The sequence below is a fragment of the Ranitomeya variabilis genome, chromosome 4 (genome assembly GCF_051348905.1).
Source record: "Ranitomeya variabilis isolate aRanVar5 chromosome 4, aRanVar5.hap1, whole genome shotgun sequence".
Classification (NCBI taxonomy): Eukaryota; Metazoa; Chordata; class Amphibia; order Anura; family Dendrobatidae; genus Ranitomeya; species Ranitomeya variabilis.
Window position 1 is genome coordinate 332,027,695 of NC_135235.1, and position 27,594 is coordinate 332,055,288.

Consider the following 27,594-nt stretch of genomic DNA (forward strand, 5'->3'; position numbering starts at 1 on the left):
CTATGGGGGTACTGCCTTATTACAGGGTCTGCCTATATGGGGGTGCTGCCTTATTACAGTGTCTGCCTATGGGGGCTGCCATATGCTATAGAGTCTGCCTATGGGGAGTGCATTATACTATATTGTGGACTATGGTCCATTATGCTACTGTATATGGAGGCTATCTAGGGGGCCATCATATAGTATGGAGATTACAGTGTGGGGGTCATTATACATTGTTGGAGCCATCAAACAGTTTGGGGGCTACTAAGGGGTCAGTATACTGTGTGGGTACATTATACTGTGTATAAGAGAGCATCATGCTGTGTATAGGGGAGCTGTACAGGGGGGAGACTGGACATTATTAAATGTAAAGTGGGCACTTATTGTTATAGGAGAACTCTGGTTACTGTGGCTATAATATGGGCACTGTTTTCTAGGGCACTTGCAACTGGCATTACTATATTACAGAGGATTGATTTAGAATTTAGAGGGCACAGAGAACCACACAGCAGGTGCAGTAATAGGGACACATACGGCAGCAGCGGCTCAGTATTGGGGTATCAGGTGCAGTAATAGGGACACCTACAGCTGCAGCGGCTCAGTATTGGGGTATCAGGGGCAGTAATAAGGACACATACGGCAGCAGCGGCTCAGTATTGGGGTATCAGGGGCAGTAATAGGGTCACATACAGCAGCAGCGGCTCAGTATTGGGGTATCAGGGGCAGTAATAGGGACACATACGGCAGCAGCGGCTCAGTATTGGGGTATCAGGGGCAGTAATAGGGATACATACGGCAGCAGCGGCTCAGTATTGGGGTATCAGGGGCAGTAATAGGGACACATACGGCAAAAGTGGCTCAGTATTGTGGTATCAGCAGGATGAGGAGTTTGTGCAGGTTGGGAATAGATGGTGATGGGGCTGGAATATGAGAAGTTAAATGTGTCTTTGTTGTATTCTCTACAAGCAAGTTGTAGCTGGAAGAAGTTGTCATGTCGGTCTGGGCCAGATGGAAAAGACGGGAAAAATGAACGATTCCATCAGAAAGGACGTCAGCGGTAAGACATTATCTGTAACTGTGCAGTGATCTGTTATATGTTCTGTAGGACTGGTATCTACCACTGACCATATGGCGGTAATATCCATATTGGTCTTTATATAGAGATTATCTTCAGTAACGGCGCGGTCATCTGCTGAGGTCCTCCAGTATTTGGGCGAGTCACCAAGTTGTAATCAAGGTTACCTGGTTAGGGGCCCACTCAGAAGCTTCGCCCCCCCCCCCCCCCCCCCCCCCCGAACCAAAACCCTAGCTACGCCTCTGCTGTAATTACTTTGTTGTTGCTCAAAACCATGCAAAAGATACATTCTACCTGGTTGGGTAGTTTCCAGATGAAGTGTGTAGGTTTATGCCGTTTGGTCAGTTGCACTCCTGTCTCTTTCCCTTGAGGAGGCTGCTTCCAAGTAAAATGAGGCTTGTACATGTTCCTGACATGGATTTCAGGCCTGACAGACTGACCACAATACAGGCCTTCACTTGCATACACTGTGTTCAGAATTTAATTCTAATGCTTTTGGTGTCTGGTAGAATCCAATTTCCTGACATTGGTCATACAGCTCCCACAACTCCTGTATTATATTCTTCTTACAATGGCTTTACCCACTGTGACAGTGCCTCTATTGGGATCCAGTGGCAAAAATGAACTGGGGAGTTCACAAAACTCAGGTGTCATGGCACCTGCTGGCCCTCTGAAAATGTGAAGCAGGGGCCGCATAATGACATGGTGATGAACGTGGTGGTGGCGGGCAAAGACCAAAATCCAAATTTGCATGTTTTAGCTGGCATTGCAAAGGGATGGGGAATATGTATTCCACTATCTGGCTAATTATTTGGCGTGAAGGAGGGACCTCCCAAATGTGGGAGTGTGTCACGCTCACTCCCTGACTGGTGGGCGTGAGCCAGGGCATTGTGGACCCACTGTGCCACAAACCAGACTACCCTGGAAGGGGCGTGACTAAGCAGCTACCTTGGTTTTCACTGGAGCCTCTGATGGTGAGGTCAGGCTTGCGCGGCAGGCAGCTGCCAGGTGCTACTCCAGGGTGGTGTCTGGCTGAGGCTGCTGATCCCACTTGGGAAACAGGAACAGTAGGACAGGTGCAGGTGACAGGCAGGACTGGCAGATGAGCACGGCAGAAACTCGGACGAGTAGGCAGGCAGGCACGGCTGAGACACAGGGCAGGCAGGCATGGCTGAGACACAGGGCAGGCAGGCACGGCTGAGACACAGGGCAGGCAGGCACGGCTGAGACACAGAGCAAGCAGGCAGGCACGGCTGAGACACAGGGCAGGCAGGCACGGCTGAGAAACAGGGCAGGCACGGCTGAGACACAGGGCAGGAGTGGTGTACACGGGTTAGGTAGGGTCCTGTTCACACAGTGGGTGCAGGTAATGGTACTGATAGGAAGGAATGGTGTATGGAGAAACAGGTAGAGACCTGTTCACACAGCAAATACAGGTAGTAGTACAGGCAGTAAGAAAAGGAGAATGAAGAAACAGGTTTGGACCTGTTCACACAGGCGGAAAACCGCAAGGCTGCGGATAAGAGCTGTAGAGCAGCAAGAGGTTCTGCAGCAGCAGAACCAGAACCGCAGGAGAATGGAGCACAGGCAGAAATGCAAGAGTACAGAGCAGGCAGAAACGCAATGGTACAGAGCAGGCAGAGAGACCAGGGTACAGAGCAAGCCGAGCTGCAAGAGTGCGGAGCACAAGCAGGGTTGCAAGAGTATGGAGCACAGGCAGAGTCACAAGAGTACTGAGCAGGCGGAGCATAAGCAGAGCTGCAAGAGTGCGGAGCACAGGCAAAGTCACAAGAGTACTGAGCTGGCAGAGCCGCAAGAGTGCAGAACATAAGCAGAGCTGCAAGAGTACGGGGCACAAGCAGACAGAGAGGACACAGCAGGGAAAGAAGCCACAGACAAGGAGACAGGGAGACAGAGGTAGGACAGAGTTCAGACAAGTTACAGGAGCAAAGACACAGGGACCAGGATATTCTGCCTCCTGGAGGGCAGACAAGTACAAGGCAAAGCTAGGAGTGAAGCCTCCAGAGAAGGTGAAACAGAGCAAGACCTGGCAGCTCAGTAACAAGACACTAACACAATGCACAGGCAACATCCACAAAGTGAAGCTGCCCTAAATACTAGAAGGCTCTTGGTAATTGATCAGGGACACATCAAACAGGTGCACGCTGACTCCATAGGAACCAGAGAGCTCAGGCGCCACCTCCCTATGCACACAGCCAGGAAGCATGTACAGTGTAGACAGGAGCTGGCAGCAGACAGATGTCACAGCAAGGCCTGGAGCAGTGAGTAAATAGGTGTGTGGGGAATGGAATGCCATGCAGTGATGCCAGCAGGGTTGTTACAGAGTGATAGCCCTCACAAAGGAAAAACTAAAGACAAAACACTCCATGTGAACATATGCTAAAGGGGAGGTATATATACATATATATATATATATCTTTTTTATTTTGCGTTATATACACTGTTCGCGCAATAGTGTGACAACATTATTCCCAGGTACCATATGTGAGTCAGAAAGGCAGGCAGGCAGGCATCTTCTCTATGCAGTTCCCATTTAGTTTTAGCTCTTTCCCATCCATTTCAGCTTTTTTCTTAGGCCCTCAGACCTGTTTTTGGGTCCAGCAGAAAAATATTCGGCTTTCCCATTGACTTGCATTGGATTCATTATTTGGTTCAACTACACGGATGTTAGAAATTATTTGTGCCGATTTTCCCAAATCCGAATATTTCACTATTCAATAACTATTTATTTCCATGCACATGCACTTTCTTTATCCAGGTTTACTGAACTACAGGTGCATCTCACAAAATTAGAATATCATCAACATGTTAATTTATTTCAGTTCTTCAATACAAAAAGTGAAACTCATATATTAGATAGAGTCATTACAAACAGAGTGATCTATGTAAAGCATTTATTTCTGTTAATATTGATTATGGCTTACAGCCAATGAAAACTCAAAAGTCATTATCTCAATAAATTAGAATACTTTATAACATCAGCTTGAAAAAATGTTTTTAAAATCTGAAATGTTGGCATACTGAAATGTATGTTCAGTAAATGCACTTAATACTTGGTCGTGGCTCATTTGGCATCAATTACTGCATCAATGCGGCGTGGCATGGAGGTGAACAGCCTGTGGCACTGCTGAGGTGTTATGGAAGCCCAGGTTGCTTTGATAGCAGCATTCAGCTTGTCTGCATTGTTGGGTCTGGTGTCTCTCATCTTCATCTTGACAATACCCCATAGATTCTCTATGGGGTTAAGATCAGGCGAGTTTGCTGGCCAATCAAGCACAGTGATACTGTTGTTTTAAAACCAGGAATTGGTACTTTTGGCAGTGTGGACAGGTGCCAAGTCCTGCTGGAGAATGAAATTTCCATTTCCAGAAGGAAACATGAAGTGCTCTACAATTTCCTGGTAGATGGCTGTGCTGACTTTGTTCTTGATAAAAACATAGTTTACCTATACCAGCAGATGACGTGGCTCCCCAAACCATCAATGATTGTGGAAACTTCACTCTATACCTCAAGCAGCTTGGATTGTCTGTCTGTCCACTCTTCCTCCAGACTCTGGGACCTTGATTTCCAAGGTCTAGTGTGAAGTATCCACAATCAATGATGGTTTCGGTAGCCATTCACCGAAAGTGTACCAATTTTTCAATTATCAAATAAAACATAACTTTATGATATTATAATCAGGAAAAAAAAATATTTTCATAAAAACATTTGCCAAAAATTGACTCAGGCTAGCTGGCACTTTTTAGCCTGGGGGGCAGTCACAAGGCAGTGGCCCTCGAGTTGTGGTGGCCTTCTTTTTCCCTGCTTATCTCTGGCCACTGCATTAGGCCATGTGCACACGTTCAGGATTTTTAGCGTTTTTTTCGCGTTTTTTCGCTATAAAAACGTGATAAAAACGCGAAAAAAACGCTAACATATGCCTCCTATTATTTACAAGGTATTCCGCATTTTTTGTGCAAATGTTGCGATTTTTTCCGCGAAAAAATCGCATAGCGGAAAAAAAAGCAACATGTTCATTAAAAATGCGGAATTGCAGGGATTCCGCACACCTAGGAGTCCATTGATCTGCTTACTTCCCGCACGGGGCTGTGCACACCATGCGGGAAGTAAGCAGATTATGTGCGGTTGGTACCCAGGGTGGAGGAGAGGATACTCTCCTCCACGCACTGGGCACCATATAACTGGTCAAAAAACAAGAAATAAAATAAAAAATAGTCCTATACTCACCCTCGATGTCCCGCGCAGTGTTCCCGCCTCACCGCTGCACGCTGCCGTTCGGTTCCTGTAGCTGGTGTGCGGCGAAGGACCTTGCCGATGACGTCACTGTCCTGTGATTGGTCGTGAGCGGTCATGTGACCGCTCACGTGACCGTGACGTCACGGAAGGCCCTGTGCGCACAGACCAGCTATTGGAAGACGAACGGACGCCGCTTATGAGATGTCTGGGTGAGTATAAGCATTTTTTTATTTTTTTTATTATTTTTAAACATTCTATCTTTTACTATAGATGCTGCATAAGCTGCATCTATAGTAAAAAGTTGGTCACACTTGAAGGACCTTCGATGACGTCGCGGTCAGGTGACCGGTCACCTGACCGCTCACATGACCGCGACATCATCGAAGGTCCTTCACTCACTGCATTCTTAGGAACGGAGGCAGACGCTTGCAGCGGTGACAGCCAGGGTTCGTCGGAGGGGTGAGTATATCCATATTTTTAATTTTTATTCTTTATTTTTTACATGAATACGGATCCCAGGGCCTGAAGGAGAGTCTCCTCTCCTCCAGACCCTGGGAACCACACGCCGTATAAGATGACTGGGCGTATAAGATGACCCCCGTCTTATACGGCGGGCATATCCCAAATTCCATATTTTATATGTAAAAGTTGGGGGTCGTCTTATACGCCCAGTCGTCTTATACACCAGAAAATACGGTATATATATATATATATATATATATATATATATATATATATATATATATATATATATATATATATATATATATATATATATATATTTCAGATAGCGCTAGATATCATAAAAGCCGGCAATTCAATTGCCGGCTTTTGCTCTCTCCTTCCCAAACCCGACATGATATGAGACATGGTTTACATACAGTAAACCATCTCATATCCCTTTTTTTTTGCATATTCCACACTACTAATGTTAGTAGTGTGTATGTGCAAAATTTGGGCCCTCTAGCTATTAAATTAAAAAAACACACACACATTATTACAAAGTACTTTAATGAAATAAAGACACAGGGTGTTTTAATATTTTATTAGACTCTTAATCCACCTGAAGACTCTCGTTCTGTAAAAAAGGAAAAATAAAAGAACAACAATATCCCATACCTTCCGTCGTTCTGGTCACGTCCCACGATGTAAATCCATCTGAAGGGGTTAAAGCATTTTACACCCAGGAGCTCTGCTAAAGCAGCTGTGCTCGTGGTTGTAAATAGAAGGGGAATGAATGGAAAGCAGGGGAATGTCCTGTAGTTACCTTGAGTCGTGGTGATGCGCCTTCTGCTGGATGTCCTCGTATGAATTCTAGCCTGGGAAAAGTTTCCACGCTAGAGTTCATATGAGGACATCCAGCAGAGGGCGCATCACCGCGACTCGAGGTAACTTCAGGATATTCCCCTGCACTCCATTCATTCCCCGTCTTTTTACAACCACGAGCACAGCTGCTTTAGCAGAGCTCCTGGGTGTAAAATGCTTTAACCCCTTCAGATGGATTTACATCGTGGGACGTGACCAGAACGACGGAAGGTATGGGATATTGTTGTTCTTTTATTTTTCCTTTTTTACAGAACGAGGGTCTTCAGGTGGATTAAGAGTCTAATAAAATATTAAAACACCCTGTGTCTTTATTTCATTAAAGTACTTTGTAATAATGTGTGTGTGTTTTTTTAACCATTTCGTACTATTGGATTAATAATGGATAGGTGTCATAATTGACGCCTCTCCATTATTAATCTGGCTTAATGTCACCTTACAATAGCAAGGTGACATTAACCCTTCATTACCCCATATCCCACCGCTACACGGGAGTGGGAAGAGAGTGGCCAAGTGCCAGAATAGGCCCATCTTCCAGATGTGCTTTTTCTGGAGTGGCTGGGGGCAGATGTTTTTAGCCAGGGGGGCCAATAACCATGGTACCTCCCTAGGCTATTAATTTCTGCCCTCAGTCACTGGCTTTACCACTCTGGCGGAGAAAATTGCGCGGGAGCCCATGCCAATTGTTTCCGCGATTTAACCCTTTAATTTAATAGCTAGAGGGCCCAAATTTTGCACATACACACTACTAACAGTAGTGTGGAATATGCAAAAAAGCAAAAAAAAAAGGTTTACTGTATGTAAACCATGTCTCATATCATGTCGGGTTTGGGAAGGAGAGAGCAAAAGCCGGCAATTGAATTACCGGCTTTTATGATATCTAGCGCTGTATGAAATATATATATATTTACATACAGGTCCTTCTCAAAAAATTAGCATATAGTGTTAAATTTCATTATTTACCATAATGTAATGATTACAATTAAACTTTCATATACTATAGATTCATTATCCACCAACTGAAATTTGTCAGGTCTTTTATTGTTTTAATACTGATGATTTTGGCATACAACTCCTGATAACCCAAAAAACCTGTCTCAATAAATTAGCATATCAAGAAAAGGTTCTCTAAATGACCTATTACCCTAATCTTCTGAATCAACTAATTAACTCTAAACACATGCAAAAGATACCTGAGGCTTTTAAAAACTCCCTGCCTGGTTCATTACTCAAAACCCCCATCATGGGTAAGACTAGCGACCTGACAGATGTCAAGAAGGCCATCATTGACACCCTCAAGCAAGAGGGTAAGACCCAGAAAGAAATTTCTCAACAAATAGGCTGTTCCCAGAGTGCTGTATCAAGGCACCTCAATGGTAAGTCTGTTGGAAGGAAACAATGTGGCAGAAAACGCTGTACAACGAGAAGAGGTGACCGGAACCTGAGGAAGCAGTGGACTGAGTCTGGTGTGGAAACATCCAGAGCCACCGTGCACAGGCGTGTGCAGGAAATGGGCTACAGGTGCCGCATTCCCCAGGTAAAGCCACTTTTGAACCATAAACAGCGGCAGAAGCGCCTGACCTGGGCTACAGAGAAGCAGCACTGGACTGTTGCTAAGTGGTCCCAAGTACTTTTTTCTGATGAAAGCAAATTTTGCATGTCTTTCGGAAATCAAGGTGCCAGAGTCTGGAGGAAGACTGGGGAGAAGGAAATGCCAAAATGCCTGAAGTCCAGTGTCAAGTACCCACAGTCAGTGATGGTGTGGGGTGCCATGTCAGCTGCTGGTGTTGGTCCACTGTGTTTCATCAAGGGCAGGGTCAATGCAGCTAGCTATCAGGAGATTTTGGAGCACTTCATGCTTCCATCTGCTGAAATGCTTTATGGAGATGAAGATTTCATTTTTCAGCACGACCTGGCACCTGCTCACAGTGCCAAAACCACTGGTAAATGGTTTACTGACCATGGTATTACTGTGCTCAATTGGCCTGCCAACTCTCCTGACCTGAACCCCATAGAGAATCTGTGGGATATTGTGAAGAGAAAGTTGAGAGACGCAAGACCCAACACTCTGGATGAGCTTAAGGCCGCTATTGAAGCATCCTGGGCCTCCATAACATCTCAGCAGTGTCACAGGCTGATTGCCTCCATGCCACGCCGCATTGAAGCAGTCATTTCTGCCAAAGGATTCCCGACCAAGTATTGAGTGCATAACTGAACATTATTATTTGATGGTTTTTTTGTTTGGTATTAAAAAACACTTTTATTTGATTGGTCGGGTGAAATATGCTAATTTATTGAGACAGGTTTTTTGGGTTATCAGGAGTTGTATGCCAAAATCATCAGTATTAAAACAATAAAAGACCTGACAAATTTCAGTTGGTGGATAATGAATCTATAGTATATGAAAGTTTAATTGTAATCATTACATTATGGTAAATAATGAAATTTAACACTATATGCTAATTTTTTGAGAAGGACCTGTATATGTCTCACTGAATTGCTGGCTTTTCTCTAACACCGGTGCGTATTTCTCGCAAGTCACACGCATGGTCCGTGTGTAATCCGTATTTTTCTCGCCCCCATAGACTTTCATTGACGATTTTTTTGCGCAATACGGTGACCAACGCAGCATGCTGCGATTTTCTACGGCCGTACAAGACCGTATAATACGGATCAGTAAAATACGGCAGATAGGAGCTGGGCCATAGAGAATCATTGTACCTTATGCAATCCGTATTTTCTGCACCTCTCATACGTCCTTAAACTCGCTAGTGTGACGCTGGCCTTATTGTGAAAAGTTAAGCAAGTAGAAGATTAAATGATCTCTAAGGCCTAAAAAGTTAAAGATGACACTTTTCTTTTGTATTTTAGGCTAGGTCCACATTGTGCTAGGGCAATCCGTTTAATGGATCCGTTAAACAGATGCACTAACGATGAGCCCCAAATTGTCTGTATTTTTGCGATCGCGTTAATGCATGGTTGCATTGCGTCGGCCTGCGTTAGCAATAGAGTTCTAGAGTTAGCCGTAACGGACCCGAAAACGCGGTAGTCAGCGTTCGAAGGTGCATCACAAAATAACAGACCATCACTAACGCATGCTGATTTTGACATGCGTTAGGATTCGTTACGCTAATGGAAGTCTATGGGTACGTTAACGGATCTGTTACATTGCGTTACTGCTGCTTAGAAATGGATCCGGTAAACGGATTGCCCTAAAGCAATATGGACCTAGCCTTAGTCAATATATATACAGTATATACATTTTCATTTTCATATTTTACATTTTAAAAGTTACTAAAAGGAAAATCGGCTGATGCAAAAGTTTGGGCATCAAGCATAGTACCTAGCAGCAACCCCTGTTGTGAAATTGGATTTTGGGCTCCCCCGGTGGCCACTGGTGGAATTGAACTGGTGTGCATCATCCCCTCTGTTCACCTGTTTCCATCAGGATGTGGGAGTCGCTATTTAACCTTGCTCCTCTGTCACTTCCATGCCGGTCAACATTGTAATCAGAAGCCTTTCTATGCATGTTCCTGCTGCTAGACAACTCCCAGCTAAGTTGGACTTTAGTCCTCGTTTGTTTTTGCATTTTGTTCCAGTTCACAGCTGTAGTTTCGTTTCTGTGTCTGGAAAGCTCTTGTGATCTGAAATTGCCACTCTGATGTTATGAGTTAATACTAGAGTCTTAAAGTAATTTCAGGATGGTATTTTGATAGGGTTTTCAGCTGACCATGAAAGTGCCCTTTCTGTCTTCCTGCTATCTAGTAAGCGGACCTCAATTTTGCTAAACCTATTTTCATACTACGTTTGTCATTTCATCTAAAATCACCGGCAATATATGTGGGGGCCTCTGTCTGCCTATCGGGGAAATTTCTCTAGAGGTGAGCCAGGACTATATTTTCCTCTGCCAGGATTAGTTAGTCCTCCGGCCGGCGCTGGGCGTCTAGGGATAAAAATGTAGGCAACGCTACCCGGCTACTGTTAGTTGTGCGGCAGGTTTAGTTCATGGTCAGTTTAGTTTCCATCCTTCCAAGAGCTAGTACTTATGTTTGCTGGGCTATGTTCTCTTGCCATTGAGAACCATAACAGTTTGACCGGCAAAAAAGGGTTAAATTAATTGACAGAGAAAGGAGAGAAAAGAGAAGTCTGCTGAAGATTTTTTTTTTTTTTTCCCTTCCCTTCAGTTCTGAGTGTGCTTGTAATTGAATCTCTTGCAAGTCTGCCTATATTGCAGCCTTTCTCTCTCTCTCTCTCCTTCTAATCCTGGAATGGCTCTGTGTTCACCTGTTTAAAATGGATATTCAGAGTTTAGCTGCAGGTTTGAATAATCTCACCACGAAAGTTCAAAATTTACAAGATTTTGTTGTTCATGTTCCTATATCTGAACCTAGAATTCCTTTGCCTGAATTTTTCTCGGGGAATAGATCTTGCTTTCAAAATTTCAAAAATAATTGCAAGTTGTTTTTGTCCCTGAAATCTCGCTCTGCTGGAGATCCTGCTCAGCAGGTCAGGATTGTGATTTCCTTGCTCTGGGGCGACCCTCAGGATTGGGCTTTTGCATTGGCTCCAGGGGATCCTGCGTTGCTCAATGTGGATGCGTTTTTTCTGGCCTTGGGGTTGCTTTATGAGGAACCTCAGTTAGAGCTTCAGGCGGAAAAGGCCTTGATGTCCCTATCTCAGGGGCAAGACGAAGCTGAAATATACTGCCAGAAATTCCGTAAATGGGCTGTGCTTACTCAGTGGAATGAGTGCGCCCTGGCGGCGAATTTCAGAGAGGGTCTCTCTGATGCCATTAAGGATGTTATGGTGGGGTTCCCTGTGCCTGCGGGTCTGAATGAGTCCATGACAATGGCTATCCAGATCGATAGGCATCTGCGGGAGCGCAAACCTGTGCACCATTTGGTGGTGTCTACTGAGAAGACGCCAGAGAATATGCAATGTGATAGAATTCTGTCCAGAAGTGAACGGCAGAATTTAAGACGAAAAAATGGGTTGTGCTTCTATTGCGGTGATTCAACTCATGTTATATCAGCATGCTCTAAGCATACTAAGAAGCTTGATAAGTCTGTTTCAATTGGCACTTTACAGTCTAAGTTTATTCTATCTGTGACCCTGATTTGTTCTTTATCATCTATTACCGCGGATGCCTATGTCGACTCTGGCGCCGCTTTGAGTCTTATGGATTGGTCCTTTGCCAAACGCTGTGGGTATGATTTGGAGCCTCTTGAAACTCCTATACCCCTGAAGGGGATTGACTCCACCCCATTGGCTAGTAATAAACCACAATACTGGACACAAGTAACTATGCGGATTAATCCGGATCATCAGGAGATTATTCGCTTTCTTGTGCTGTATAACCTACATGATGTGTTGGTGCTTGGATTGCCATGGCTGCAATCTCATAACCCACTCCTTGACTGGAAAGCTATGTCTGTGTTAAGCTGGGGATGTAAGGGGACGCATGGGGACGTACCTGTGGTTTCCATTTCATCATCTATTCCCTCTGAGATTCCTGAATTCTTGACTGAATATCGTGACGTTTTTGAAGAACCTAAGCTTGGTTCATTACCTCCGCACCGGGAGTGCGATTGTGCCATAGATTTGATTCCGGGTAGTAAATACCCTAAGGGTCGTTTATTTAATCTGTCTGTGCCTGAACATGCTGCTATGCGAGAATATATAAAGGAGTCCTTGGAAAAGGGACATATTCGTCCTTCGTCATCTCCCTTAGGAGCCGGTTTTTTCTTTGTGGCTAAGAAAGATGGCTCTTTGAGACCGTGTATTGATTATCGGCTTTTGAATAAAATCACGGTTAAATATCAATATCCGTTGCCACTGCTGACTGATTTGTTTGCTCGCATAAAGGGGGCCAAGTGGTTCTCTAAGATAGATCTCCGTGGGGCGTATAATTTGGTGCGAATTAAGCAGGGGGATGAGTGGAAGACCGCATTTAATACGCCCGAGGGCCACTTTGAGTATTTGGTGATGCCTTTTGGTCTTTCAAATGCCCCTTCAGTCTTTCAGTCCTTTATGCATGACATTTTCCGTGATTATTTGGATAAATTTATGATTGTGTATCTGGATGATATTTTGATTTTTTCGGATGACTGGGACTCTCATGTCCAGCAGGTCAGGAGGGTTTTTCAGGTTTTGCGGTCTAATTCCTTGTGTGTGAAGGGTTCTAAGTGCGTTTTTGGGGTTCAAAAGATTTCCTTTTTGGGATATATTTTTTCCCCCTCTTCCATCTCGATGGATTTTATTTCGGATCTTCCTGTTTCTCAGAAGATGTCTGTCATCTGGGTGGTGTGTGACCATTTCTCTAAGATGGTCCATTTGGTTCCCCTGCCTAAGTTGCCTTCTTCTTCCGAGTTGGTTCCTCTGTTTTTTCAAAATGTGGTCCGTTTGCATGGTATTCCGGAGAATATCGTTTCTGACAGAGGAACCCAATTCGTGTCTAGATTTTGGCGAGCATTCTGTGCTAGGATGGGCATAGATTTGTCTTTCTCGTCTGCTTTCCATCCTCAGACAAATGGCCAGACCGAGCGGACGAATCAGACCTTGGAGACATATTTGAGGTGTTTTGTGTCTGCAGATCAGGATGATTGGGTTGCTTTTTTGCCTTTAGCGGAGTTTGCCCTCAATAATCGGGCCAGCTCTGCCACCTTGGTGTCTCCTTTTTTCTGTAATTCGGGGTTTCATCCTCGATTTTCTTCTGGTCAGGTGGAATCTTCGGATTGTCCTGGAGTGGATGCTGTGGTGGAGAGGTTGCATCAGATTTGGGGGCAGGTAGTGGACAATTTGAAGTTGTCCCAGGAGAAGACTCAGCTTTTTGCCAACCGCCGGCGTCGGGTTGGTCCTCGGCTTTGTGTTGGGGACTTGGTGTGGTTGTCTTCTCGTTTTGTCCCTATGAGGGTTTCTTCTCCTAAGTTTAAGCCTCGGTTCATCGGCCCGTACAAGATATTGGAGATTCTTAACCCTGTGTCCTTCCGTTTGGACCTCCCTGCATCTTTTTCTATTCATAATGTTTTTCATCGGTCATTGTTGCGCAGGTATGAGGTACCGGTTGTGCCTTCCGTTGAGCCTCCTGCTCCGGTGTTGGTTGAGGGCGAGTTGGAGTACGTTGTGGAAAAAATCTTGGACTCCCGTGTTTCCAGACGGAAACTCCAGTATCTGGTCAAATGGAAGGGATACGGTCAGGAGGATAATTCTTGGGTGACTGCCTCTGATGTTCATGCCTCCGATCTGGTCCGTGCCTTTCATAGGGCTCATCCTGATCGCCCTGGTGGTTCTGGTGAGGGTTCGGTGCCCCCTCCTTGAGGGGGGGGTACGGTTGTGAAATTGGATTTTGGGCTCCCCCGGTGGCCACTGGTGGAATTGAACTGGTGTGCATCATCCCCTCTGTTCACCTGTTTCCATCAGGATGTGGGAGTCGCTATTTAACCTTGCTCCTCTGTCACTTCCATGCCGGTCAACATTGTAATCAGAAGCCTTTCTGTGCATGTTCCTGCTGCTAGACAACTCCCAGCTAAGTTGGACTTTAGTCCTCGTTTGTTTTTGCATTTTGTTCCAGTTCACAGCTGTAGTTTCGTTTCTGTGTCTGGAAAGCTCTTGTGATCTGAAATTGCCACTCTGATGTTATGAGTTAATACTAGAGTCTTAAAGTAATTTCAGGATGGTATTTTGATAGGGTTTTCAGCTGACCATGAAAGTGCCCTTTCTGTCTTCCTGCTATCTAGTAAGCGGACCTCAATTTTGCTAAACCTATTTTCATACTACGTTTGTCATTTCATCTAAAATCACCGGCAATATATGTGGGGGCCTCTGTCTGCCTATCGGGGAAATTTCTCTAGAGGTGAGCCAGGACTATATTTTCCTCTGCCAGGATTAGTTAGTCCTCCGGCCGGCGCTGGGCGTCTAGGGATAAAAACGTAGGCAACGCTACCCGGCTACTGTTAGTTGTGCGGCAGGTTTAGTTCATGGTCAGTTTAGTTTCCATCCTTCCAAGAGCTAGTACTTATGTTTGCTGGGCTATGTTCTCTTGCCATTGAGAACCATAACAAACCCCTTTTTGCAAGTATCACAGATAGTAGATGCTTTTTGTAGCCAGCCAAGAGTCTTTCAATTCTTGTTTGAGGTAGTTTGTGTCAAGATCCTGTCAGCACCGAAGCACTGTGATGGCTGAACAGGGTGACTCACCCACACTACAGGAGGACCCGGGGTCAAATACCACAAGGAAAACTCAGACAGACGGGACCTGCACAGTGTGCGGAGTATGGTAGAGAACAGGAGGACCTACGATCATGTGACCACAGGGGGCGGGGCTTAGCGTGCTGCTGCTGGAGATGAGTGTATGGCCATGTTCACACTTTGCGGGGTTTACCGCGGATCCGCGGCGATTTTGATGCTGCGGATCCGCAGCAGTTTCCATAGCGTTTACATTTACATGTAAACCCTATGGAAACCGCAATCCGCTGTGCACATGCTGCGGGAAAAACCGCGCAGAAACGCAGCGGTTTACATTCCGCCGCATGTCACTTCTTTGTGCAGAATCGCTGCGATTCTGCACACATAGGAATGCATTGATCCGCTAACTTCCCGCATGGGGCTGTGCCCACGATGCGGGAAGTATGCGGATCATGTGCAGATGGTACCCGGGGTGGAGGAGAGGAGACTCTCCTCCAGGCCCTGGGAACCATATTAGTGTAAAAAAAAAGAATAAAAATAAAAAATAATGATATACTCACCTCTCAGCGCTGCACGCGGCTGTACGGTCTCAGGGTTGCTGTGCGAGCAGGACCTGCGGTGACGTCGCGATCATATGACCGTGATGACGCCGCGGTCACATGACCGTGACGTCACGAAGGTCCTTCTCGCACAGCATCTTTGGAACCGGACCGCCGCGTGCAGCGCCGAGGAGATCGCAACGTCAGAGGGTGAGTATAACCATTTTTTATTATTTTTAACATTACTATTGATGCTGCATATTGCTGCATATGCAGCATCAATAGTATAGGAGTAAACCCGCAGCGGAAACCGCAAAACTAACCGCGATAAATCTGCAGGGATAACCGCAGCGGATTTTCCCTGCAGATTTATCAAATCCGCTGCGGGAGAACCCGCAGAGGACCCTGCAAAGTGTGCACATAGCCTAAGTCTTTACAGGGAAACTGAAGTGAAGGAGAGGGGAACTCAGGTCGGACAGGCGGGGGTCATACACGGAGAGGGCTTCGCAGTACACAGGGGCAATCAGAAGAATAGTCAGGATGTAGCAATAGATCAGAAAAACCAGAACGGGCAATAGACGGTACAAAAACAGCAGGCAGGAATCACAACAGCGACAGAACCAGATCAGAAACCAAACAGACAGACTAGTACTTGCACAAAGCAGAGGCACACCAGGGTCAGACACACTCAGCCAAGGGTCAGAGTATAAACGACAAGGACTGACCTCAGAGTGAGGCTATAAAAAGCCTCCCAGGACCTAGAAAGAGGCCATCAGAGTTAACCCTGCAACTACCTGACCCGAGAGCAAAGTAAACCATGACAGTAGCCCCTACTTAATGGGGGGCCTCTGGACCCCCAGGTTTCTCAGGATTCCGAGCATGGAATGCCTGAACCAGACGATCAGCATGTACCGACCTGGCTGGCACCCAAGACCGGTCCTCCGGCCCGTACCCCCTCCAATGCACCAGGTATTGTAAAGACCCCCGAACCCGCCGGGAATCTATAATATGTTGTAACTCGAATTCCAGATGCCCCTCGACCAAGACTGGGGAAGGAACAGCACCTGGATCTTCCACCACCGATCCTAAGGGTATGTGTCCACGTTCAGGATTGCATCAGGATTTGGTCAGGATTTTTCATCAGTATTTGTAAGCCAAAACCAGGAGTGGGTGATAAATGCAAAAGTGGTGCATATGTTTCTATTATACTTTTCCTCTAATTGTTCCACTCCTGGTTTTGGCTTACAAATACTGATGAAAAATCCTGACCAAATCCTGATGCAATCCTGTACGTGGACACATACCCTTAGGGTTTAAGCAAGGATCTATGGAATACATTATGAAGTTTCAACGAGGGAGGGAGGCGAAGACGATACGCCACCGGGTTTACAACCTCAATGATCTCGTAGGGACCTATGAACTTAGGTCCCAGTTTGGCGGAGGGCAAAAGGAGACTTATATTTCACGTAGAGAGCCACACCTTGTCCCCACACTGCAAAACCTGAGCAGAGTTCCTTTTTTTATCCGCAAAAAGCTTATAATTCTCCTGAGCCCTGGAAATATTTAGCCGGACTTTTGACCATAACTCCCTGATTCGGTTGACACAATCCTCAGCTCCTGGACAGCCCGAATCTAATCGTGAGAATTCACCAAAATCGGGGTTCAGACCAAAATTAATAAAAAATGGTGACCTACCGGTTGATTGATTGGTACAGTTGTTGAAAGCAAACTCTGCTAATGGTAGGCCATCACACCAGTCGCTTTGCAGAGCAGAAGTCAAACATCGAAGAATTTCTTCAAACGACTGGTTGGTGTGCTCCGTCTGCCTTTTACTCTCTGGGTGGTAAGCTGAGGAAGAAGACAAAGATATCCCCAACCTTTTGCAAAAAGCCAGCCAAAACTTAGCCACAAATTGTGCCCCTCTATCCGATACAATGTTCATAAGAACCCCATGTAACCGTACAATTTGTGCAAGGAAATGTTTAGCGAGAGTCTCTGCTGAAGGTAGACTTGCCATAGGTACAAAATGTGCTAACTTAGAAAACCTGGCTATGACTACCCAGATTACCATGTTCCCCCGGGACACCGGAAAGTTGGTAATGAAGTCCATGGACAAGTGAGTCCATGGTCTTCCTGGAATTGATAAAGGCATCAATTCCCCGGCCGACCGGCAATGGGAGCTCTTAGAACGGGTGCATACCCCACACGCAGCGACATACTTCTTAATATCCGAAGCCATTAAAGGCCACCAAAAGACTCTAGCAACTGAGTCTTGTGTGGCAGAAATGCCCGGGTGAGCACTCAATTTCGAATCATGGAACTCTCGCAGGAGCTTGGAACGTAATTGCTGAGGAACAAACAATTTGTTTTCAGGTTTGGACCTTGGAGCTAAAGATTGAGCCCCCACAATCTCCTGCTCCAATTCCGATGACACTTCGGCTATAATGATATTGGGTTGAAGAATGGGGGACGGCGGATCAGGGGCGGATAGCGGCTCAAAACTACGTGATAAAGCATCAGCTTTCACATTTTTAGACCTTGGATGAAACGTTATTGAGAATTGGAATCGGGGAAAAAAAAAGTGACCAACGGGCCTGCCTGGGAGTCAGTCTTTTAGCAGATTTGATATACTCTAGATTTTTGTGGTCGGTGATGACCATGATGGGGTGAGCCGCCCCCTCCAAAAAATGCCTCCATTCCTCGAACGCCAACTTAATTGCTAAGAGTTCTCTATTACCAACGTTATAATTCCTCTCAGCCTGAGAAATTTTTTTTCAAGAAATAGGCACAAGGTTTGAGATTAGTCAGAGAAGCAGGTCCCTGTGACAACACTGCCCCCACCCCTACCTCCGAAGCGACAACTTCGACTACAAACGGCTTGGATGAGTCAGGTTGCACTAGAACAGGAGCAGATGTGAAACAGTTTTTAAAAGATAGAAAAAATAGTTTGGCTGACAAGGACCAATCCTGACATCTGCCCCTTTACATGTGAGATCAGTAAGGGGTTTAACAATCTGAGAAAAACCTTTGATAAACCTGTGATAGTAATTCGCGAATCCCAAAAAGCGCTGGAGTCCCCTAAGATCCCGAGGCTGGACCCACTCCATAATGGCTTGCACCTTCTTGGGATCAATACGAAACCCCTGTGGAGAGATTATGAGACCCAAAAATGATAGCTCCTGAACGAAAAAAGAACATTTCTCTAGTTTAACAAATAATTGATTTTCCCTGAGTCTTTGAAACACTGTTTTAACATGTGATAAATGAGAATGTCTGTCAGAGGAATATATCAGGATATCATCCAAGTAGATAACAAAGCGACCAATGAGGTCCGAAAAAACTCATTAATTAAATTTTGAAACACAGCTGGGGCATTGGTGAGACCAAACGGCATCACCAGATTTTCGAATAACCCCTCTGATGTAAGAAATGCAGTTTTCCATTCATCACCTTCCAGTATTCTTATCAAAGGTCCAATTTCGAAAACCACGTGGCCCCAGAGAGCAGGTTACAGAGATCAGGAATCAGAGGCAGGGGGTATGTGTTCCTGACTGTAATTTTATTAAGTTCTCGAAAGTCGAGGCAGGGACGTAGGTCACCATCCTTTTTTTTAACAAAGAAAAACCCCGCAGCTACTGGGGACACAGAAGGTCTTATATGCCCTTTACGAAGACTTTCAGCAATGTATTTGTCACGATATTTTATGAAATATCATATAAGTTTAGTTTCTCCTGTTAGCCCATGCTGTGGGCTAAAAACCCCCTTCTCTCTCTGGCTCTCTTTGCTTCGTTGTGAGTTTCTGAATGTATGGTAGAAGGGGGTTTTATTGCCCTGGCCATAAATTCCAGGCTCAAAGCAAGTTACTCGCCCCCTCCCATCTGTCCAGCTATAACTGGTATAGAAGTCTCCAAAAACATGAGGTCTTTTGTTCTGTTTTTGTAAGATATTGGGCCAATGGTTTTGTCTAGGAAAATGATGGGTCCAGTTTGTGAAAGTCTATCGGCGCATCTATCCATCACTGTAAGCAGGAGCTTCCAAGTCCAACAGGGACAGAGTTTGGATTTCTCTGTAATTATGCATCACAAATATGACATATTTAATAATAATAATAATTTTATTTATATAGCGCCAACATATTCCGCAGCGCTTTACAACTTATAGAGGGGACTTATACAGACAACAGACATTACAGCATAACAGAAATCACAGTTCAAAACAGATACCAGGAGGAATGAGGGCCCTGCTCGCAAGCTTACAATCTATTTGATCTCATTAGAATGCCAACGTTAATACGAGATGAATGCTGGGTTTGTTATGACTATGACATGTTCTGTAGCGGAGTTATAGGCATTAGACAAATTTAGGCTGAATTTACTAAGACTGAAGAAAGGGGAGGGCGATCTTAACTCAACCCTTTTGGTGATGTCACGGGCTGCGGTTCATAAGTTTCTGCCACTGCCAGGCCCCCAGGAGAGTGAGTTTTGACCTGGGAAGCCTGAATGCCAGTCCTAATGCATTGGGACATATGGGAACTCCACTAGCCTGGTTGCCTGAAATGAACTGAGAACATGTGAGTTTTACCTTTTCTCATTTAATCCCTTTATGTTATAATTACCTTGTACATATTTTCAATTGTCTCATTTTGTAACATCCTTGTAATATTTTTATATAAACACTGCCTTAAAATTTATGGAGTATAATATTTAATACTAGTTCATTCTTCATGCTCTAAAATGTACCTTAAGCCTTCTGATGGGAATTACGCTACTGTTTTGGGTTAGCTTCAGACCCGTTTAATCGAAGCTGGTGGCAGCAATACCGTGCACTGTGCCTTTGGGAGTCGTTGTAGCGATGGCGACATTGATAATTATTGTTCCTGCCTGAGCGGGAGTAGTTAAATCACCTCGCTGCAGCGTCCCCAATAGCCAGTACATAGCAGGCAGCCTTTCTGGCGACTAATTATCCTAGGTGCAGTACCTTATCTGACCTGAGGGTAAAGGGGGCACCAGAGAGCTGCAGGTTTCAAGTGGAACTGTAAGCGGGATACTCATAAATCCCCGCAGTTCGTGGTATATTGAAGAGCAGTGGGATAACTAAAATAAGCCCCTGCTGTAAACTAAGAGGTCAATAGCCTTTTGTGTGTTTTTTCCTCACATTGTAGCAGTGGAGGGATAACTAAGATAAGCCCCCCTGCACATGTGATCGCCATCTGTTTGCCTACAGTCACCCAGATCCGTGACGTAGGGGTGACGGTCACGGTGTGAATCCGTGACAAATTGGTGGCAGAGGTGCGGAGTCGTGACAGTACTGCTTCATAGCCAGGTGCTCCGGGCCTGACAAATTAATTAGACGGGCTTTGGGCAATTTGGCTCTAGGAATAAGATCAACAGCAAAGTCAAAAGGCATATGCCGGGGCAGCGCCTCAGCCTCACTTTCAGAAAACACGTCCTCAAAGTCTTTTAGGTACTCCGGAATACCCTCCAGACTAACAGAAGACACCAAGACAGGTTTTGCAAGTTTCAAACAACAAACAGGTTTATCAACAATCAACACATTTGGATCCCCATTTAATAATCTCCCCTGTTTCCCAGTCAATCACCGGGTTGTGCCGTTGAAGCCATGGCATGCCCAGCACTAGCCCTGCGGCCAATTTGTCCATAACAAAACATTCCATCTCTTCCTTGTGGGAAGAACCGATCTGTAAAGAAAACCTTTTGGAAACATAAAGAATCCCTGTATGTGTAAGAGGGGAAGAGTCGATGGCCACAATTTTAAGTGGCGTTTCCAGCCTGACTGTCCTTATCTTGTGTTGGCAGATTACACAGGAACTGACCAGGTTGAGAGATGAACCACTGTCCACCAATGCTGTAGAGAAAAAACGATAATTGTCTACCCATAGTTCCACCTTTAACAAGACTTTAGTACACGAGGAAGACAGTACCTGAAGGTCTGGGCAGTTTCCTCCACCGCTACGCAGACCTAGTCGTTTCCCGTCATCCTAGAGGATGATGGACAGGAGGGGCAATCTTTTCTCCAGTGTCCGGGTTCTCCACAATAGAAACAGAGTTGTTTCTCCCGGCGGCGTCTTCTCTCCTTCTCTTTTAGCGAGGTGACACCGATTTCCATGGGCTTAGGAGCAGTCCCAATCTCTTTGCTGCCAGCAAACAGGGAATTTTCACACTGCATTACACCCCTGGCGCGTAACCTGCGGTCCATTCGTACGGCCTGGGTTATAGCGTCTTCCAGAGTGTGAGGTGGAGGATGAAGGGCCAAAGCGTCCTGGAGGCATTCAGACAGGTCTCAGCGGAATAGCCCTTGAAGGGCAGCATCATTCCAGGACACCTCTGCAGCCCACCATCGGAACTCTGAACAGAACCACTCAGCTGAATGTTTGCCCTGCCGAACACTCATTACCATGTCCTCAGCCATACGAACCTGTCAGGCTCATCATAGATGCGGCCTAGGGCACCAAAAAAGCCATCAACAGTCATCCTCTCAGGAGCAGAAGGAGATAGAGAAAAGGCCCAGGCTTGAGGAGCCCCTCGAAGTAAAGAAATAATGACCCCCACCCTCTGGAACTCATCCCCAGAAGAACGAGGCCTCAGGGAAAAAAAAGTTTACATCCCTCCCTGAAGGCTCTGAACTCCTTTTTATCCCCTGAGAAGGGGTCGGGCAGTTTTACTGGAGATTCAGGAGATACCAACGACACATCTCTACTACCAGTACCAAAAGACCCTGCAGCGACAGCCCCCTGTACGGTATCTACCAGCTGCTGCTGGGTCTGAGCCATTGTGCGCTGCTCCACATTCAATTTCTGGAACATTTGCGTTAGGTGTTTCACCTGATCCGCTAATGCCTGCATAGGATCCATGCAGATAACACTCTTAAACCTCCCTCTAAAAAAGAGAGAGAGAGAAAAGGGAGAGGGGAAAAAAAAAAAACTGTGACGGTCGTTTATAATGTCAAGATCCTGTCAGCACCGAAGCACTGTCACGGCTGAACAGGGTGACTCACCCACACTACAGGAGGACCAGGGGTCAGATACCATAAGGAAAACTCAGACAGATGGGACCTGCACAGCGTGCTGAGTATGGTAGAGAACAGGAGGACCTACGATCATGTGACCACCAGGGGGCGGGGCTTAGCGTCCTGCTGCTGGAGATGAGTGTAAATCTTTACAGGGAAACTGAAGTAAAGGAGAGGGGAACTCAGGTCGGACAGGCGGGGGTCATACACGGAGAGGGCTTCGCAGTACACAGGGGCAATCAGAAGAATAGTCAAGACGTAGCAATAGATCAGAAAAACCAGAACGGGCAATAGACGGTACAAAAACAGCAGGCAGGAATCACAACAGCGACAGTACCAGATCAGAAACCAAACAGACAGACTAGTACTTGCACAAAGCAGAGGCACACCAGGGTCAGACACACGCAGCCAAGGGTCAGAGTATAAACGACAAGGACTGACCTCAGAGTGAGGCTATAAAAAGCCTCCCAGGACCCAGAAAGAGGCCATCAGAGTTAACCCTGCAACTACCTGACCCGAGAGCAAAGTAAACCATGACAGTTTGCTCCATTCTTCCTTGGAGATTTCTTCCAGTTCTGTGAGATTCTTGGGTCGTCTTGCATGCACTTCTATTTTGAGGCCTAGCCGCAGATTTTCAATGATGTTCAGATCAGGGGACTGTGAGGTCCATTGTACAACCTTCAGCTTGCGCCTCTTCAAGTCTTCTATTGTGGATTTTGGCGTGGGTTTAGGATCATTATCCATTTGTAGAAGCCATCCTCTTTTCAACTTCAGCTTTTTTTACAGATGGTATTATGTTTACATCTAGTATTTGTGAAAATGTCATTGAATCCATTCTTCCCTCTACCCATGAAATGTTCCCTGCACCATTGGCTGCAACACAACCCCAAAGCATGATTGATCCACTCCCAATGCTTAATGTAATGGTTGGCGAGGTGTTCTTTTCCTCTCCACAAATACAGTACCTACTGGGTTCTATTTTAACCTCATGGTTCTATTTTAACCTCATCGGTTCACAGGACTTTTTTCCAAAATGTATCATTCTTGTTTAAACGTTCTTTTGCATACTTCTGCTGCTGAATTTTATGGTGAGGACACAGGAGAGAGAGGTTTCCTTCTGATGACTCTTCCATTTTGCCATATTTGTGCAGTTCTATCTGAACAGTAGAACAATGTATCACAACTCCAGAGACTGCTAAATCTTTCTGTAGTTCTTTTGTAGTCAAGTGGGGGTTGTGATTTACTTCTCTAGCAATCCTACGAGCAGCTCTAACTGAAATGTTGCTTGGTCTTCCAGACTTTCATCTTTAATTTGGGCCTTTTAGAGATCATTTCATCAACTTGCTTAACTGATCACGATAACAGTCATTTTGACCAGTTGTTGGTGATTCGTTATTGGAAACCTGATTTAAGTGACCAAGCGAAGACCGTACACACACGGCTCCGCTCTGTACATGTCGTAAACATGCAGCTCCACTCTGTACACACATGGCTCTGCTCCATATACCTTGTACACACACGGCTCCACTTCGTACACACACACGGCTCCGCTCTGTACATGTCGTAAACATGCGGCTCCACTCTGTACACACATGGCTCTGCTCCATATACCTTGTACACACACGGCTCCACTTCGTACACACACATGGCTCCGCTCTGTACACGTCGTAAACATGCGGCTCCACTCTGTACACACATGGCTCTGCTCCATATAACTTGAACACACGCGACTCTGCTTCATACACCTCGTACACATGCAGCTCCGCTCCGTACACCTCATACACACGCGGCGCCACTCCGTACACCTTGTACACATATGGTTCCGCTCTGTACACTCAGTACACACAGGGCTTCACTCCATACACCACATACACACGCGGCTCCGCTCCATACACCTTGTACACACGCTGCTCTGCTACATCCATACTGTAAACCCCTCCTGACCCCACACATAAACTTCTCCTCATCCAGCACCATGACAACCAGCACAGCAAAGTCCTGCACCAAGGCCCCTGATCATGTGACCCCTGACTCCTCCCCTCCTGTGACCTCATCACAGGTCCTGTGTGTGTGGTGTGCGGCTCTGCAGGTGGAGGTAGGTGGTGATTCCCAATTACTGGCGCATTAATACTAGTAATATATTGCACAGGGGATATCGCAGCCAATTCCCACAAGAAGAATCCTGGAAACACAGTATTAGAAATGATTCTTTCTCCGCAGTTTCTATAGAACTTAATACATTCCTGATTCCGGAGAGTAATAGAAATACGGCAGAAAACAGGAAGAAAGTTCAGAGAAGAAGCTTCATAGAAAGACACTGAAGATACAGACAGCGTTTAACCCTTTGGGAGAAAGTGATTCCAAGGGAGTATATCCAGAACTCGTGTAAGGATTTGGACTGTACATCTTTCTGTCTGCTGTTGCCCTCAGTTTGGTTACTTTTGCCCTTACCTAAGATGGAGTCACTGGCCTCACGGGGGCCATCTTGTTTCCTGTCAGACTTTCCCTGTTCCTGTCTGTGGTGTACATAAGGGAGCTCTGTATATTTCTCATTGCTTGAGTATCTTGTTCCTGGACTTGTGATCAAGCTGGAAGAACTGCTACTGTCATGATTCTCAATGGCGAGAGAACATAGCCCAGCATATATGAGAACTAGCTCTTGGAAGATGGAAACTATACTGACCATGAACTAAACCTGCCGCACAACTAGAAGTGGCCGGGTAGCATGCCTACGTTTTTTTAACCCTAGATGCCCAGCGCCAGCCGGAGAACTACCTAATCCTAGCAGAGGAAAAGACAGTCCTGGCTCACCTCTAGAGAAATTTTCCCAAAAGGCAGACAGAGGCCCCCACATATATTGGCGGTGATTTTAGATGAAATGACAAACGTAGTATGAAAATAGGTTTAGCAAAATCGAGGTCCGCTTTCTAGATAGCAGGAAGACAGAAAGGACACTTTCATGGTCAGCAGAAAACCCTATCAAAACACCATCCAGAAATTCCTTTAAGACTCTAGCATTAACTCATAACACCAGAGTGGCAATTTCCGATCACAAGAGCTTTCCAGACACAGTAACGAAACAGCAGCTGTGAACAGGAACAAAATGCAAAAACACACAAGGACAAAAGTCCAACTTAGCTGGGAGTAGTCTAGTAGCAGGAACAAGCACAGAAGGCTTCTGATTACATTGTTGACCGGCAAGAAACTGACAGAGGAGCAAGGTTATATAGCGACTCCCACATCCTGATAGGAGCAGGTGAACAGAGGGGATAATGCACACAAGTTCAATTCCACAAGTGGCCACCGGGGGAGCCCAGAATCCAATTTCACAACAGTACCCCCCCCTCAAGGAGGGGGCACCTAACCCTCACCAGAACCACCAGGGCGATCAGGATGAGCCCTATGAAAGGCACGGACAAGATCGGAGGCATGAACATCAGAGGCAGTGACCCAAGAATTATCCTCCTGACCGTATCCCTTCCATTTGACCAGATACTGGAGTCTCCGTCTGGAAACACGAGAGTCTAAGATCTTTTCCACAACGTACTCCAACTCACCCTCAACCAACACCGGAGCAGGAGGCTCAACGGAAGGCACAACCGGTACCTCATACCTGCGCAACAATGACCGATGAAAAACATTATGAATCGAAAAGGATGCAGGGAGGTCCAAACGGAAGGACACAGGGTTAAGAATCTCCAATATCTTGTACGGGCCGATGAACCGAGGCTTAAACTTAGGAGAAGAAACCCTCATAGGGACAAAACGAGAAGACAACCACACTAAGTCCCCAACACAAAGCCGAGGACCAACACGACGACGGCGGTTGGCAAAAAGCTGAGTCTTCTCCTGGGACAACTTCAAATTGTCCACCACCTGCCCCCAAATCTGATGCAACCTCTCCACCACAGCATCCACTCCAGGACAATCTGAAGATTCCACTTGACCGGAGGAAAACCGAGGATGAAACCCCAAATTACAGAAAAACGGGGACACCAAGGTGGCAGAGCTGGCCCGATTATTGAGGGCGAACTCCGCCAAAGGCAAAAAAGCAACCCAATCATCCTGATCCGCAGACACAAAACACCTCAAATATGTCTCCAAGGTCTGATTAGTCCGCTCGGTCTGGCCATTAGTCTGAGGATGGAAAGCAGACGAAAAAGACAAATCTATGCCCATCCTAGCACAGAATGCCCGCCAAAATCTAGACACGAATTGGGTCCCTCTGTCAGAAACGATATTCTCAGGAATACCATGCAAACGAACAACATTTTGAAAAAACAGAGGAACCAACTCGGAAGAAGAAGGCAACTTAGGCAAGGGAACCAGATGGACCATCTTAGAGAAACGGTCACACACCACCCAGATGACAGACATCTTCTGAGAAACAGGCAGATCCGAAATAAAATCCATCGAGATGTGCGTCCAAGGCCTCTTCGGGATAGGCAAGGGCAACAACAATCCACTAGCCCGAGAACAACAAGGCTTGGCCCGAGCACAAACGTCACAAGACTGCACAAAGCCTCGCACATCTCGTGACAGGGAAGGCCACCAGAAGGACCTTGCCACCAAATCCCTGGTACCAAAGATTCCAGGATGACCTGCCAACGCAGAAGAATGAACCTCAGAGATGACTCTACTGGTCCAATCATCAGGAACAAACAGTCTACCAGGTGGGCAACGATCAGGTCTATCCGCCTGAAACTCCTGCAAGGCCCGCCGCAGGTCTGGAGAAACGGCAGACAATATCACTCCATCTTTAAGGATACCTGTGGGCTCAGAATTACCAGGGGAGTCAGGCTCAAAACTCCTAGAAAGGGCATCCGCCTTAACATTCTTAGAACCCGGTAGGTACGACACCACAAAATTAAACCGAGAGAAAAACAACGACCAGCGCGCCTGTCTAGGATTCAGGCGCCTGGCAGACTCAAGGTAAATTAAATTTTTGTGGTCAGTCAATACCACCACCTGATGTCTGGCCCCCTCAAGCCAGTGACGCCACTCCTCAAAAGCCCACTTCATGGCCAAAAGCTCCCGATTCCCAATATCATAATTCCGCTCGGCGGGCGAAAATTTACGGGAAAAAAAAGCACAAGGTCTCATCACGGAGCAGTCGGAACTTCTCTGCGACAACACCGCCCCAGCTCCGATTTCAGAAGCGTCGACCTCAACCTGAAAAGGAAGAGCAACATCAGGCTGACGCAACAC

The 27,594-nt window shown here is 46.0% G+C and overlaps 2 protein-coding genes across 2 annotated transcripts in view; one reads left to right on the forward strand and one right to left on the reverse strand.

Annotated features, from left to right (window-relative positions):
* LOC143764694 (uncharacterized) overlaps window positions 1-14,883 on the reverse strand; it is a 103,593-nt gene extending 88,710 nt beyond the window's left edge. Inside the window, exon 1 of the mRNA XM_077250538.1 lies at window positions 14,834-14,883. The gene's annotated coding sequence lies outside the window, so the exon portion shown is untranslated. The remainder of the gene's footprint in view (window positions 1-14,833) is intronic.
* Window positions 1-27,594, forward strand: part of LOC143764698 (uncharacterized) — a 103,896-nt gene that overhangs the window by 38,267 nt on the left and 38,035 nt on the right. The window lies entirely within an intron of this gene.